Consider the following 16153-nt stretch of genomic DNA (forward strand, 5'->3'; position numbering starts at 1 on the left):
CTTTGCGACAAGTCGAGCTTTATAAACGGACACATTACCGTTTACGTCAGTCTTCTTCTTGAAGATCCATTTATTTTCTATGGCTCACCGATCATCGGGCAAGTCCACCAAAGTCCATACTTTATTCTCATACATGGATCATATCTCGGATTTCATGGCCTCGAGCCATTTGTTGGAATCCAGGCCCGCCATTGCTTCTTCATAGTTCGAAGGTTCACCGTTGTCTAACAACATGATCTCCATCACAGGGTTGTCGTACCACTTTGGTGCGGAACGTAGCCTTGTGGACCTTCATGGTTCAGTAGCAACTTGATCCGAAGCTTCATGATCATCATCATTAACTTCCTCTTTAGTTGGCATAGGCGCGACGGGAACATTTTCCCGCGCTGCGCTACTCTTCGGTTCGAGAGGAGGTACAATTACCTCATCAAGTTCTACTTTCCTCCCACTTACTTCTTTTGAGAGAAACTCTTTCTCTAGAAAGGATCCGTTCTTGGCAACAAAGATTTTACCTTCAGATCTAAGATAGAAGGTATACCCAATAGATTCCTTAGGGGTATCCTATGAATATGCATGTCTCCGCTTTGGGTTCGAGCTTTTCTGGTTGAAGTTTCTTCACATAAGCATCGCAGCCCCAAACTTTTAGAAACGACAGCTTAGGTTTCTTGCCAAACCATAATTCATACGGTGTCGTCTCAACAGATTTAGACGGTGCCCTATTTAAAGTGAATGCTGCAGTTTCCAATGCGTATCCCCAAAATGATAGCGGTAAGTCGGTAAGAGACATCATAGCTCGCACCATATCTAATAAAGTGCAATTACGACGTTCAAACACTCCGTTACGTTGCGGTGTGCCAGGCGGCGTCAGTTGTGAAACAATTCCACATTTCCTTAGGTGTGTGCCAAATTCGTAACTCAAATATTCTCCTCCAGATCAGATCGTAGACACTTTATTTTCTTGTCACGTTGATTCTCAACCTCACTCTGAAATTCTTTGAACTTTTCAAATGTTTTAGACTTGTGCTTCATCAAGTAGATATATCCATACCTACTAAAATCATCAGTGAGAATGAGAACATAACGATAGCCACTGCAAGCTTCATCGTTCATTGGACCGCATACATCAGTATGTATTATTTCCAATAAGTCGGTTGCTCGCTCCATTACTCCTGAGAACGGAGTCTTAGTCATCTTGCACATGAGGCATGGTTCGCATGTGTCAAATGATTCAAAATCAAGAGACTCTAACAGTCCATCAATATGGAGTTTCTTCATGCGCTTGACACCGATATGACCAAGGCGGCAGTGCCACAAGTATGTGGGACTATCATTATCAACCTTACATCTTTTGGTATTCACACTATGAATATGTGTAACATCACGATTGAGATTCATCAAGAATAAACCATTCACCAGCGGAGCATGACCATAGAACATATCACTCATATAAATAAAACAACCATTATTCTCTAACTTAAATGAGTAGCTGTCTCGCATTAAGCAAGACCTTGATACAATGTTCATGCTCAAAGCTGGTACTAAATAACAATTATTAAGGTTTAAAACTAATCCCTAAGGTAGATGTAGAGGTAGCGTGCCGACGGCGATCACATCGACCTTGGAACCATTCCCGACGCGCATCGTCACCTCGTCCTTGGCCAGCCTCCCTTTATTCCTCGTGCTTTGAGTTGCAAATGTGAGCAACAACACCGGTATCAAATACCCAGGAGCTACTACGAGCGCTGGTAAGGTACGCATCAATAATATGTATATCATATATACCTTTGACGTTGCCGGCCTTCTTATCCGCTAAGTACTTGGGGCAGTTCCGCTTCTAGTGACCGTTTCCCTTGCAATAGTAGCACTCAGTCTCAGGCTTGGGTCCATTCTTTTTCTTCTTCCCGGTAGCTGGCTTACCAGGCGCGGCAACAGCTTTGCCGTCTTTCTTGAAGTTCTTCTTACCCTTGCCCTTCTTGAAACTGGTGGTCTTATTGACCATCAACACTTGATGCTCTTTCTTGATTTCTACTTCTATAGATTTCAGCATCGAGTACAACTCGGGAATGGTCTTCTCCATCCCTTGCATGTTGTAGTTCAGCACAAAACCCTTGTAGCTTGGTGGGATAGACTCGAGGATTCTGTCAATTACAACATCATCCGGAAGTTTGACTCCAAGCTGAGTCAGACGACCGTGCAACCCAAACATTCTAAGTATAAGCTCACTAACAGAATTGTTTTCCTCCATCTTACAGCTAAAGAACTTGTCAGAGACTTCATATCTCTCGACCCGGGCATGAGCTTGAAAAACTAGTTTCATCTCCTCGGACATCTCATATGCTCCGTGTTGCTCAAAACGCCCTTGGAGCCCCGTTTCTAAACTATATAGCATGCCACTCCTAACCAGAGAGTAGTCATCACTCCGCGTTTGCCAGACATACTGAATGTCTTGGGCTGCCGCGGGAACAGGAGGGTCACCTAGCGGTGCATCAAGGACATAGACCTTCTTGGATACAATGAGGATGAGCTTCAAGTTGCGGACCCAATCCACATAGTTGCCACCATCAACTTTTAGCTTGTTTTTCTCTAGGAACGCGTTGAAATTGAGGTTGACATGTGCGTTGGCCATTGGATCTACAATATTTGTAAAGACAACTTTTAGACTAAGTTCATGATAATTAAGTTCATCTAATAAAATTATGTATGAACTCCCACCTTAAATCGACATCCCTCTAGTCATCTAAGTGTTACATGATCCATGTCGACTAACCCGTGTCCGATCATCACGTGAGACGGACTAGTCGTTGATGGTGAGCATCTCCATGCTGATCGCATCCAACCATATGACTCATTTTCGACCTTTCGATCTCTCGTGTTTGAGGTCATGTATGTACATGTTAGGCTCGTCGAGTCAACCTAAGTGTTTCGCGTGTGTAAATATCGCTTACACATGTTGTATGCGAACGTTATAATCTATCACACCCGATCATCACGTGGTGCTTCGAGACAACGATCCTTCGCAATGGTGCACACTTAGGGGAATACATTCTCGAAATTTTATGAGGGATCATCTTATTATGCTACCGTCGTTCTAAGGAATAAGATGAAAAACATGATAAACATCACATGCAATCATATAGTGACATGATATGGCCATTATCATCTTTGCTCCTTCGATCTCCATCTTCGGGCATCGGATGATCATCATCGTCACCAGCGTGACACCATGATATCCATCATTGTGTCTCCGTGAAGTTGTCACGCCAACTATTACTACTACTACTACAACTAACCGTTAGCAATGAAGTAAAGGTAGTAAACACATGGCGTTGCATCTCATACAATAAATTAAGACAACTCCTATGGCTCCTGCCGGTTGTCATACTCATCGACATGCAAATCGTGAATCCTATTACAAGAACATGATCATCTCATACATCACACATGTAACATCACATCCTTTGGCCATATCACATCACATGTCATACCCTGCAAAAACAAGTTAGACGTCCTCTAATTGTTGTTGCAAGTTTTACGTGGCTGATTTGGGTTTCTAGCAAGAACACCTTCTTACCTACGTGACAGCCACAACGTTGATATGCCAAAGCTATTTACCCTTCATAAGGACCCTTTTCATCAAATCCAATCCGACTAGAGTAGGAGAGACAGACACCCGCTAGCCACCTTATGCACCATGTGCATGTCAGGCGGTGGAACCTGTCTCACGTAAGCGTATGTGTGATGTCGGTCCGGGCTGCTTCATCCCACAATACCGCCAGAAAGGAATAAGACTAGTAGTGGCAAGAAATTGACAAAATCAGCGCCCACAACCTTTGTGTTCTACTCGTGTAAAGAATCTAAGCATAGAAAACCTGGCTCGGGTGCCACTGTTGGGGAACGTAGCAAAAATTCAAAATTTTCCTACGCCATACATAGATCTTCCTATGGAGAAACCAGCAACGAGAGAGGGGTGAGAGCATCTTCGTACCTTTGAAGATCTCTAAGCGGAAGCATTGCTAGAACGCGGTTGATGGAGTCGTACTCGCTGCGATTCAGATCACGGTGTGATTCCGATGTAGTGCCGAACCACGACACCTCCGCGTTTAACATACGTGCAGCCCGATGACGTCTCCTGCACCTTGAACCAGCAAGGAGGAGGGAGAGGTTGGGGAAGAACTCCGGCAGCACGAGGGCGTGGTGGCGATGGAGCTACGAGGTTTCCCGGCATGGCTTCGCCAAGCACCGTGGGAGAGGAGGGAGAGGAGAAGTAGGGCTGTGCCGAGAGAGAAAGAATTTCGTGTCTCCAATGGCCAAAACCTCCACTATATATAGGGGGAAGGGGAGGGGGCGCACCCTTTAGGGTTCCCACCCCCAAAGGGTGCGGCAACCCTAGATGGGAGGGGTTGGCCGGTGGCCAGGGGAGGAGAGGGGGTGGCGCACCCCTAGGTGGGCCTTAGGCCCACCATCGCCTAGGGTTTCCCCCCTTCCCTCTCTGGTGCGCCTTGGGCTGGGTGTGGGGGGCACACCAGCCCACCTGGGGCTGGTTCCCTCCCACACTTGGCCCATGTAACCTCCCAGGGCTGGTGGCCCCTCCCGGTGGGCCCCCGAAACCCTTCCGGTGGTCCCGACATATCGCAGGTGGTGCCCGAAACATTTCCGGCATCCAAACCCATCCATCCTATATATCAATCTTTATCTCCGGACCATTCCGGGATCTCATCCGGGACTCCGAACAACCTTCGGTAACCTCCTATAACAATTCCCTATAACCCTAGCGTCATCGAACCTTAAGTGTATAGACCCTACGGGTTCGGGAGGCATGCAGACATGATCGAGACACCTCTCCGGCCAATAACCATCAGCACGGTCTGGATACCCATGGTGGCTCCCACATGTTCCACGATGATCTCATCGGATGAACCACGATGTCAAGGATTCAATCAATCCCGTATACAATTCCCTTTGTCGATCGGTATAGAACTTGCCCGAGATTCGATCGTCGGTATCCCTATACCTTGTTCAATCTCGTTACCGGCAAGTCTCTTTACTCGTCCCGTAGCACATCATCCCGTGACTAACTCCTTAGTCACATTGAGCTCATTATGATGATGTTCTACCGAGTGGGCCCAGAGATACCTCTCCGTCACTGTCACGCCCAAGATGCGACCCTATCCTCAATTTGGCACGAAGGCCTCGTCGGGGATAGAAGTGCATCTCGTCGTATCACAAGAATGGATATCGTTACAAGTACATGTACTGAAAAGATGAGATATAATAGAATTGTCTTACACTCGCCACAAGCTACAACAGAGTCACATCAGTACATTACATATTCATCAAGAGTAAGAGCAGGGTCCGACTACGGACGAAAACAAACGACAAAAAAAGAACGACGTCCATCCTTGCTATCCCAGGCTGCCGGCCTGGAACCCATCCTAGATCGATGAAGAAGAAGAAGAAGAAGAAGCAACTCCAAATGAACAATCAACACGCTCGCGTCAAGTAATTTTTACATGTACCTGCAACTGGTGTCGTAGTAATCTGTGAGCCACAGGGGACTCAGCAATCTCATTTCCAAAGGTATCAAGACTAGCAAAGCTTAATGGGTGAGGCATGGTTAAGTGGTGAGGTTGCAGCAACGGCTAAGCATATGTTTATGGTGGCTAACTTACGAGTACAAGAAGAAAGAGAGGGAAGAGCTACGCATAACGGACGTGAACTACTGTTGATCAAATAAATGATCCTGAACACCTACCTACGTCAGACATAACCCCACCGTGTCCTCGATCGGAGAAAAAACTCACGAAAGAGACAGTCACGGTTACGCACACCGTTGGCATATTTTTAATTAAGTTAATTTCAAGTTATCTAGAACCAGTGTTAAACAAAGCTTCCACGTTGCCACATAACCGCGGGCACGGCTTTCCGAAAGATTTAACCCTGCAGGGGTGCTCCAACTAGTCCATCACAAATTACCACAAGCCGCATAGAAATCCTCAATCACGAAGCTCGCGATCTCGTCGGATTCCCTAGTGGAAAACCTCAACTCTGAGATTACCCAAAGCATCACCGGAATCCCGATGCACAAGATATCTCGTCAAAGGTAAAACTAATCCAGCAAGGCCGCCCGACGTGTCGACGAACCCGATAGGAGCCGCGTATCTCGTTCTCAGGACACGACGGATGGAACTAGCTACGGGTACCAAACCTCGAGTTTCCCCGTGGTGGCCCCGCAGGCAGACCGTTTGGGACCAATACCATCAGCACTGGCCCCCCTGTTTATGTAAAATTACTCCGCGGGTAGCGCTAACTCCCTATGCATTTCAATATTAACAGATTTATTATGTTGGGCAAATGTAGAACCAATGTTGGGCCTTGCCAGACCAGCTCTAATCTAAAACGAATTATCAAGGGGGTCCCCATAACAACCCCGATCGTGTTAGGAGCGCTCGATTATGGACCATAACACCGGTAGCCGAAACTAAGGGGGCAAAGGTGGAACAAAACACCAGGCTAGAAAGACCGAGCCTTCCACCTTATACCAAGTATATAGGTGCATTAAATTAAATAACATTTAATATGATGATATAACAAGGAACCCATGCTTTCACATGGAAGCAACTGCACCTGCAACTAGCAACGCTAACAACATGGATAAGCAAGCGGTAACATAACCAATCAGTGGTTTGCTAGGTCGAACAGGTTGAAGGTTATCATGGCATTGTTGAGAGGCTGGTATTTAACATGTGGTAGGCAACGAGACATACTCGATAGAGACGGTAATACTAGCATGGCAATGATAGTAATGGTATCTGGGGAAATGGTCATCTTGCCTGAGATCCCGCTTGGAAGAAGAATGCCTCCGTGAAGCAGACGAACCGACGTAGTCGAACGGGTCCTCACATCCGACACGCTTGCGGAACTCTATCGAGACGAAGCAAACCGGAAACACAAATCAACACACGGAATTCACCACACGATGCACAAGAAAAAATATACATGAGCATCTGAATACATGCAAGTCACGGCATGACAATTCACACAACCAAACACTACACATTAAGTGAAGTTCAATATGCAACGAGTTGCATATTGACGAAACTCCACATATGAATTATTTAGTTCACTCCCGGTTATTTACACGGCAATATTAATGTTTTCACACATGCAAGAGGTGAAGCGCAAGTTAAACTACCTATCTAGACATTTTAAATGAGGTCGGAAATGACATATAGCATCTCCGAGACGACCTCACATGTTAATTTACAATTCTGTCGAGATCTGAACTAATGCATTTAATTAGTTGTTAAACAGCAAAACAAATAGATTCACGTGATTCTACACGTCAAGGAAAGCAATCTACACATAAAGAACATCTCCAACGGAGCTACGGTTCAAAAGTTACAAGCACCGCAAGATATGATGGCATGAATGCAATATGTGTGCAGCGACGGTCACGAGCACTTCAAAACATTCAAACAGAAAGAGGACATGAAACTACACGAGATTCTAAGCAAGTTTCATATAGGACACGATCAAATCGGAGCTACGGTTCAACAACTACGAGCAAAACAAGAAATGACTACAATCTGCCAAATTCAGCCACATGGCATTTCCTACGCCCCACAACTACGAGCTACACTATTCCGAAAAACTCAAGCAAGGCATGGCACGAAAGAGGGCAAGAAGCACTACTACAAACAACTCACAACAACTAGCATGGCATCATGGATCACTAGGAAAAGAAGACACAACATGGCATCACACACACTATTTCAGACTTAGTGAAAATAACACCTCATGAAAGTGCAGTTTTCAGTTTGAAGGCATATTGACAGCAGCAAAACCAATAGCTACAGGACTTCAAATGGCATGAAACTTTATAGCATGCTAGAGAAACACAAGGGGTACAACTAACTCCATTGGACCAACCTCAAAAGAGCTACAGATCACAAGATGCAAGCAAGACAAGACAGCAACAAAATATAACAGATTCCAGACTTAGAAATATTTCAGCTCCTCTAAAACAGCACTATTTCTAGCAAGTTGAGAGCAAGCAAAACACACCTAAACATGCATTTCTATTGCAACCAAAAATACGAGGGGCTAAACAAAACATCCGAGATCAACTCCCTAGTTGACAACTAATTCAAACGAGGCACAGAATAAATCCTACGAATTAAACAAAAGGGCAACATAGCAAAATATCTCGCGAACTAACTTGCTCTAATGCTAAAACTAATTGCACAGAAAAATCCATGGGATTTTTCTACCCCGGAAACATATAAAATATGTGGGGTTTGCAACACAAAATAATGCCACACGAAAATGCGGGAAAATAACCTACGTACGGGAAAATAAACTACCAGCAAACCCTACACGCAAAAATACGAGTGACCGCTCTAAAATACATGCAAAAATGATTCCTAAAACGTGGGCATTTATTCTACGGCATACGAACAACCCGGACTTGCGCGAAAAATTATTACGGGCACTATTCTAATGGGACAGCACGCTAATCTATATATTTGACACATTAAACTACGTCAAATAAACATGCAAGTTGCACCATCGTATTCTACGCGCAAATCTACGCGAAATCCATATTTAAAACGTTCTGATCCGATGCACGGTTTAGAAACTACACGCATTTTAAAATCTAGCAATTTTTCTGGAATTAATAAATCTTTGGAAAAAACCTAAAATATGTTAACGGGCTTAATTCGTTCATGGGCCTAATAGTGGCGCACATGCTATTAAACGCATATGACGGGATTAGGGGCTGCTCGCCCTAGCTGGGCTCGGCCCAGGCTGTAGGGGAGGAAGAGGCAGGCCGGGACGCTGGAGTCAGTGCGGCGCTGGCGCGGGGGTGGGCCGAGCTGGCCTGGGCCGGCGCGGGGCCCAGCTCGCGAGCAGTTGGTGCGGCCCAGGCGCGAAGGCGGCCCACGCGCGCAGCGGGAGAGCGAGGCGCTGGCGCTCGCCGTTCTTCTGCCCGAGCGGCGCAAGCCATGGCGGCGGTCGTCGGGCGTGGGGATGCAGGACGCCATGGTGGGGCTCGGGGGTGGAAGATCCGGCCGGACCCAGGCGCCCGAGGTCGGGGATGGGCTTGATGAGACGGGATCGACCGGATCCGTAGAGGAGGCGCCTGATCCGGGCTCAGGCAACGGTTGTGAGCTTGGGGATGGCCATGGCAGCTCGGGCGACGGGGCGAGGTGGTACCGGCGGCGACTGGGGGGCGGTTCCGGCGGCTTGAGGAGGCGGCGTGGCGAGCGAGGTCCACGGCAGCGGCGAGCGCACGTGGCTGAGGGCACGCGGCGAGCAGGGGCTCCCCTCGGATGCGGGCGCGCTGGAGGCGCGGGCGTGCTGCGGGCGGCGGCCGGATGGGCCCGGAGGGCCTCGCGCGGGCTGGAGCGGGCCGGCGGCGCTGGTGGGAAGAGAGGCTGCGGCTAGGGTTAGCGTTAGGGCGCGGATTTCAAGGAGAGATGAGAAGGGGCTGTCTAATTAATGGCATGGGGCCTATATATAGGCAAACGGGGGGGCTCGGTTAACCGGAATCGCGTTCCGGATCCAACCGCGGGGTCGGATTCGGACGATTCCGAACGCGGGTATGGGTACGCCGCCGTGTAGAGGGAATATCCGGAGATGAGAGGGAGAACGGGCGGTGCGGCACGATTTTTTAAAACACCAACACACGTCCGACGGTAGACCGAATACGGTGCCGCTACGGTCGACCGTTCGGGTACCAGACGGACTCCGATCGCGACGAAATTCGACAGGCGGCCTAGCTATAACTAATCGCGACCGCATGCCAAGTTTCACCTCGATCAGAGAAAGTTTTACGCACAATTTTGAAAACAAGATTTACACGTTGCCGCGGGCGCGTGCGAGTGTGGTCGGGCTCAGAACGGACAACGACGAACGCGACGAGAAGCGGCAACTAATAACGGATGCAAGTTTGAAAACTGGCGGCACGGAGATGCCGATGCAATGCAGATGATGCGCTTGATGCGATGATGATGCGTCAAAAGAAAATACCCACACGACGAAAATGGAAAGGAAAGGGAATCTTCTGGAACGTCGGTCTCGGGCTGTCACAACTCTCCTACACTACAAGAGGATCTCGCCCCGAGATCCAAGAATGAAAGGGGGGAGAGGATGAGAAAGAACAAGAGGTAAAAACTTAGTCGCTTCTTTGACAAACGAGTGAAACCAACGATCCTTGAAGGTTGCAAAGAGATGAGGAATGATATGAGATAGAAGCAAGAATTCACGGAAAATTTCGGCAACACTTCGGTAGGAAAATGGGACAAAAAATTCGAAAAGATGGAAGAAGTAGACAATATTCACAACAAACAAGTAAATAGAGCAAGGGAACACCATGATCTTGGTAGAACAACATAATAGACCCAAAAGAGCAATATCACAATGCCTTCAGAACAATAGAATAGGAACTAGCTCAAGCGGAAGAAGAGAATGAAGGAAAGAATGACAACTATCATCACAATAGAATTGAAGAGCCTCCGGACAGAGAATTGACGTAGTGGTTAGAAAACCAACAACGAAAAAACAAGATAGTAGTGGGCTTATGGAAATCATCTCAACAAATATGAGGTGACAAACAACCACTAAAAGAAACAAGGATAGATTGGGAGAAACAAGATATGAACAAACTTACACCAAGAGGATACATTGAGAACTTAGATTAATGACAAGCACCATGATAGCATAATCCATAGGAAAAGCTTTAGGTGAAAACCAAAGCAAGATAGCTCAATGAAGAAATCATGGGTAGAAAATATCTCATGACCAAAGAATCGATGCATTTAATTATCTCATTCTTGAAAGGAAAACTCTCTGAGGCTCCTACACTAACAAAAAGGCTATAATACCACCTCAAGGGATAAAGGAAGAATAAATGCACTTGGGAATGCAAGAGAACGGATACTTGAGAAAAGAATTGATATCATGAGTCCTCCGGAAGAAGAATTCAGATTACTATGAACAAGAATAAGAATTATGTTATGCTTATCCTTCATCAAGTTTAATTGATGACAAGCAACAAAATTAGCATACAACTTATTCTTCTTGAAAGAATATTGAAAGGTAGAGAGATAAGCACCACTTGAGGCAAAAATTGAAGGAAGCACCGGTAAGAATTCACAATTGAATGGAAACACCATGAATGAATGGTGATACAAGAGAATAAAGAGATCATGATCCACCTGAAATAAAACTAGAACAAGGCACCGGATAAACGAGAGACGAACGAAGAGGCAACAATTGAGAAGAATTGAGGATGAAGTTGAAAGCTAAGAACGAAGAATCTTCTAAAATGATGGCCTTCGGAGGAACGAGAATGAAAATACATAAATGCACCGGATAGCAAGAAAGGGATTACTCATGACTGACAACAATTAAGATGATGGCACAAAGCTGAAAGGACAATCTTCACAAGAATGGAGCAAGACCGAGAATGATGACGAGAAACAGCACCAAGGATAATGACACACTCCGGAATAAAGAAGAATGGAATGTTGAGCCAAATATGAGAATTAATTCAAATAGATCTTGAAGAAGGAATATGACTGATGAAATTCATACTTACGTCATAGTTGAAAAGAATTAAAGATCTCTGAAAAGATTAGAAGAGACATATAAGATCCTGGGAAAAACCTGTGGGTTATGGGCCCACTCAAAGAAATCACCGTTAGAAAATATTACTTAGAAAGATAGATATTGCACCGGTATGAAGAGAACTAGATGAGGTTGAGCACCTCGAAATACTGAAAGATCTGAAACAAGAAACTCTGAGATATCTTCAACACACCGGATAGAAAAGAGATGAATGAATAACAAGATATGTTGATAAGAATCTCCAACACCGGAAAGAATAACAAGGATGAATAGGATATAATGAACACGGACAACTGAATTAAAATCACCGGTAAGGATGACAAGAATGAACAAATATGACACGAATCTCCTGAGAATCTTCACAATGAAACACTGGATAGGACACGGAAGAAAAGATAGCGGGAGCAACAATGAAATGAAAATTCTTGGATGAAAATTGAATCACTGAAGAAAAAGGGCGGGAGGGTGGGGAAAAACAAAGACAACTTGGGCTAGATGAGATGAACTCCGGAATAGAATGAGAGAATGATCTTGCGACAATTGGAGAGGAATGAATTCACCAGAAGAGAATCACACCGGTTGAATGGAATTGAAATGACAACTCCGGTTGACAATAATTGATAAGACGATCTGATTGAGCAAGGAATTGCATTCACATAAAAATTATGAGAACACCTCTTGGAAAGATCTGAAATCACCACTTGACATCGAAGCAACTTGAATTACCATATTCCAACAAAACAAAGGGTGAGGCTTACGTAACAAGCCAGAACAAACTCCTGAGAAAGATTTCGTCCGATATTTTCGTGAACAGGATCGCACGGGCTCGATCCTTATAGTAGCCATCAAGTGCAAGGCAGTGCACCCGACATACGAAGTATCCCCGAGTCGTAGCAAGCTACAAGGACTCTTTAAGATACAACGTGTACCGCTGTAAGTCGACCGTGAACAAACGAATCCACTAGATGTCGAACCCCAACCTAACATCATGCATTTGTTGGAAGATTGTCCTATAAGCAACTACTTGAATTCCCACCTAATAATTCCCGAAATATCTGGTCATGCAATCTGGTACACGGATACAAGGAGTAATATCACACAACTCCTATACTAACCCGTCACCTGTATCACATCCGTCAACACACAACCAGAATCTCGGAAGTATGGCAGTACTCCCGAACAATCTGCACCAGTACTGGGGACATCGGGGTTATCTCGCCACTACTAGTATTGAAGCAATTACGAACACCCTTCGTCCTGAGATACTAAGAAATCTGAATGATAACGATGTGCTCAAGAATCCCCTGGAGCTCAACTCCTCGGAAGAAAATCAAGTCAGACAGGAGGCACCAAGACAGAACTCCGTCACATCGGCATCATATAGATTCCAAAAATATCCGCGTGATCCTAAAAAAAATTGAGTGGGAAGAGGAGTAGAGTAAATTATTACGTCAAGATTCCTCACCAAAGCATAGAAGAGGAGAAAAAAGAATCCTACTCTCTGATATATAACTAGACTCAAAGTATTTTTACTAGACTTGACTCGGCCAAGTTCGATCAATCAAGGGGGCTCCTAGGTCGGTACGGCTCTGATACCAACTTTTCACGCCCAAGATGCGACCCTATCCTCAATTTGGCACGAAGGCCTTGTCAGGGATAGAAGCGCATCTCGTCGTATCGCAAGAATGGATATCGTTACAAGTACATGTACTGAAAAGATGAGATATGATAGAATTGGCTTACACTCGCCACAAGCTACAACAGAGTCACATCAGTACATTACATATTCATCAAGAGTAAGAGCAGGGTCCGACTACGGACGAAAACAAACGACAAAAGAAGAATGACGTCCATCCTTGCTATCCCGGGCTGCCGGCCTGGAACCCATCCTAGATCGATGAAGAAGAAGAAGAAGAAGAAGCAACTCCAAATGAACAATCAACGCGCTCGCGTCAAGTAATCTTTACATGTACCTGCAACTGGTGTCGTAGTAATCTGTGAGCCACAGGGGACTCAGCAATCTCATTTCCAAAGGTATCAAGACTAGCAAAGCTTAATGGGTGAGGCATGGTTAAGTGGTGAGGTTGCAGCAACGGCTAAGCATATGTTTATGGTGGCTAACTTACGAGTACAAGAAGAAAGAGAGGGAAGAGCTACGCATAACGGACGTGAACTACTGTTGATCAAATAAATGATCCTGAACACCTACCTACGTCAGACATAACCCCACCGTGTCCTCGATCGGAGAAAAAACTCACGAAAGAGACAGTCACGGTTACGCACACCGTTGGCATATTTTTAATTAAGTTAATTTCAAGTTATCTAGAACCAGTGTTAAACAAAGCTTCCACGTTGCCACATAACCGCGGGCACGGCTTTCCGAAAGATTTAACCCTGCAGGGGTGCTCCAACTAGTCCATCACAAATTACCACAAGCCGCATAGAAATCCTCAATCACGAAGCTCGCGATCTCGTCGGATTCCCTAGTGGAAAACCTCACCTCTGAGATTACCCAAAGCATCACCGGAATCCCGATGCACAAGATATCTCGTCAAAGGTAAAACTAATCCAGCAAGGCCGCCCGACGTGTCGACGAACCCGATAGGAGCCGCGTATCTCGTTCTCAGGACACGACGGATGGAACTAGCTACGGGTGCCAAACCTCGAGTTTCCCCGTGGTGGCCCCGCAGGCAGACCGTTTGGGACCAACACCATCAGCACTGGCCCCCGTGTTTATGTAAAATTACTCCTCGGGTAGCGCTAACTCCCTATGCATTTCAATATTAACAATTTATTATGTTGGGCAAATGTAGAACCAATGTTGGGCCTTGCCAGACCAGCTTTAATCTAAAACCAATTATCAAGGGGGTCCCCATAACAACCCCGATCGTGTTAGGAGCGCTCGATTATGGAACATAACACCGGTAGCCGAAACTAAGGGGGCAAAGGTGGAACAAAACACCAGGCTAGAAAGGCCGAGCCTTCCACCTTATACCAAGTATATAGGTGCATTAAATTAAAGAACATTTAATATGGTGATATAACAAGGAACCCATGCTTTCACGTGGAAGCAACTGCACCTGCAACTAGCAACACTAACAACATGGATAAGCAAGCGGTAACATAACCAATCAGTGGTTTGCTAGGTCGAACAGGTTGAAGGTTATCATGGCATTGTTGAGAGGCTGGTATTTAACATGTGGTAGGCAACGAGACATACTCGATAGAGACGGTAATACTAGCATGGCAATGATAGTAATGGTATCTGGGGAAATGGTCATCTTGCCTGAGATCCCGCTTGGAAGAAGAATGCCTCCGTGAAGCAGACGAACCGACGTAGTCGAACGGGTCCTCACATCCGACACGCTTGCGGAACTCTATCGAGACGAAGCAAACCGGAAACACAAATCAACACACGGAATTCACCACATGATGCACAAGAAAAAATATACATGAGCAGCTGAATACATGCAAGTCACGGCATGACAATTCACACAACCAAACACTACACATTAAGTGAAGTTCAATATGCAACGAGTTGCATATTGACGAAACTCCACATATGAATTATTTAGTTCACTCCCGGTTATTTACATGGCAATATTAATGTTCTCACACATGCAAGAGGTGAAGCGGAAGTTAAACTACCTATCTAGACATTTTAAATAAGGTCGGAAATGACATATAGCATCTCCGAGACGACCTCACATGTTAATTTACAATTCTGTCCAGATCTGAACTAATGCATTTAATTAGTTGTTAAACAGCAAAACAAATAGGTTCACATGATTCTACACGTCAAGGCAAGCAATCTACATATAAAGAACATCTCCAACGGAGCTACGGTTCAAAAGTTACAAGCACCGCAAGATATGATGGCATGAATGCAATATGTGTGCAGCGATGGTCACGAGCACTTCAAAACATTCAAACAGCAAGAGAACATGAAACTACACGAGATTCTAAGCAAGTTTCATATAGGACACGATCAAATCGGAGCTACGGTTCAACAACTACGAGCAAAACAAGAAATGACTACAATCTGCCAAATTCAGCCACATGGCATTTCCTACGCCCCACAACTACGAGCTACACTACTCCGAAAAACTCAAGCAAGGCATGGCACGGAAGAGGGCAAGAAGCACTACTACAAACAACTCACAACAACTAGCATGGCATCATGGATCACTAGGAAAAGAAGACACAACATGACATCACACACACTATTTCAGACTTAGTGAAAATAACACCTCATGAAAGTGCAGTTTTCAGTTTGAAGGCATATTGACAGCAGCAAAACCAATAGCTACAGGACTTCAAATGGCACGAAACTTTACAGCATGCTAGAGAAACACAAGGGGTACAACTAACTCCATTGGACCAACCTCAAAAGAGCTACAGATCACAAGATGCAAGCAAGACAAGACAGCAACAAAATATAACAGATTCCAGACTTAGAAATATTTCAGCTCCTCTAAAACAGAACTATTTCTAGCAAGTTGAGAGCAAGCAAAACACACCT

This window comes from Hordeum vulgare, chromosome 5H, assembly GCF_904849725.1.
Source record: "Hordeum vulgare subsp. vulgare chromosome 5H, MorexV3_pseudomolecules_assembly, whole genome shotgun sequence".
Lineage (NCBI taxonomy): Eukaryota > Viridiplantae > Streptophyta > Magnoliopsida > Poales > Poaceae > Hordeum > Hordeum vulgare.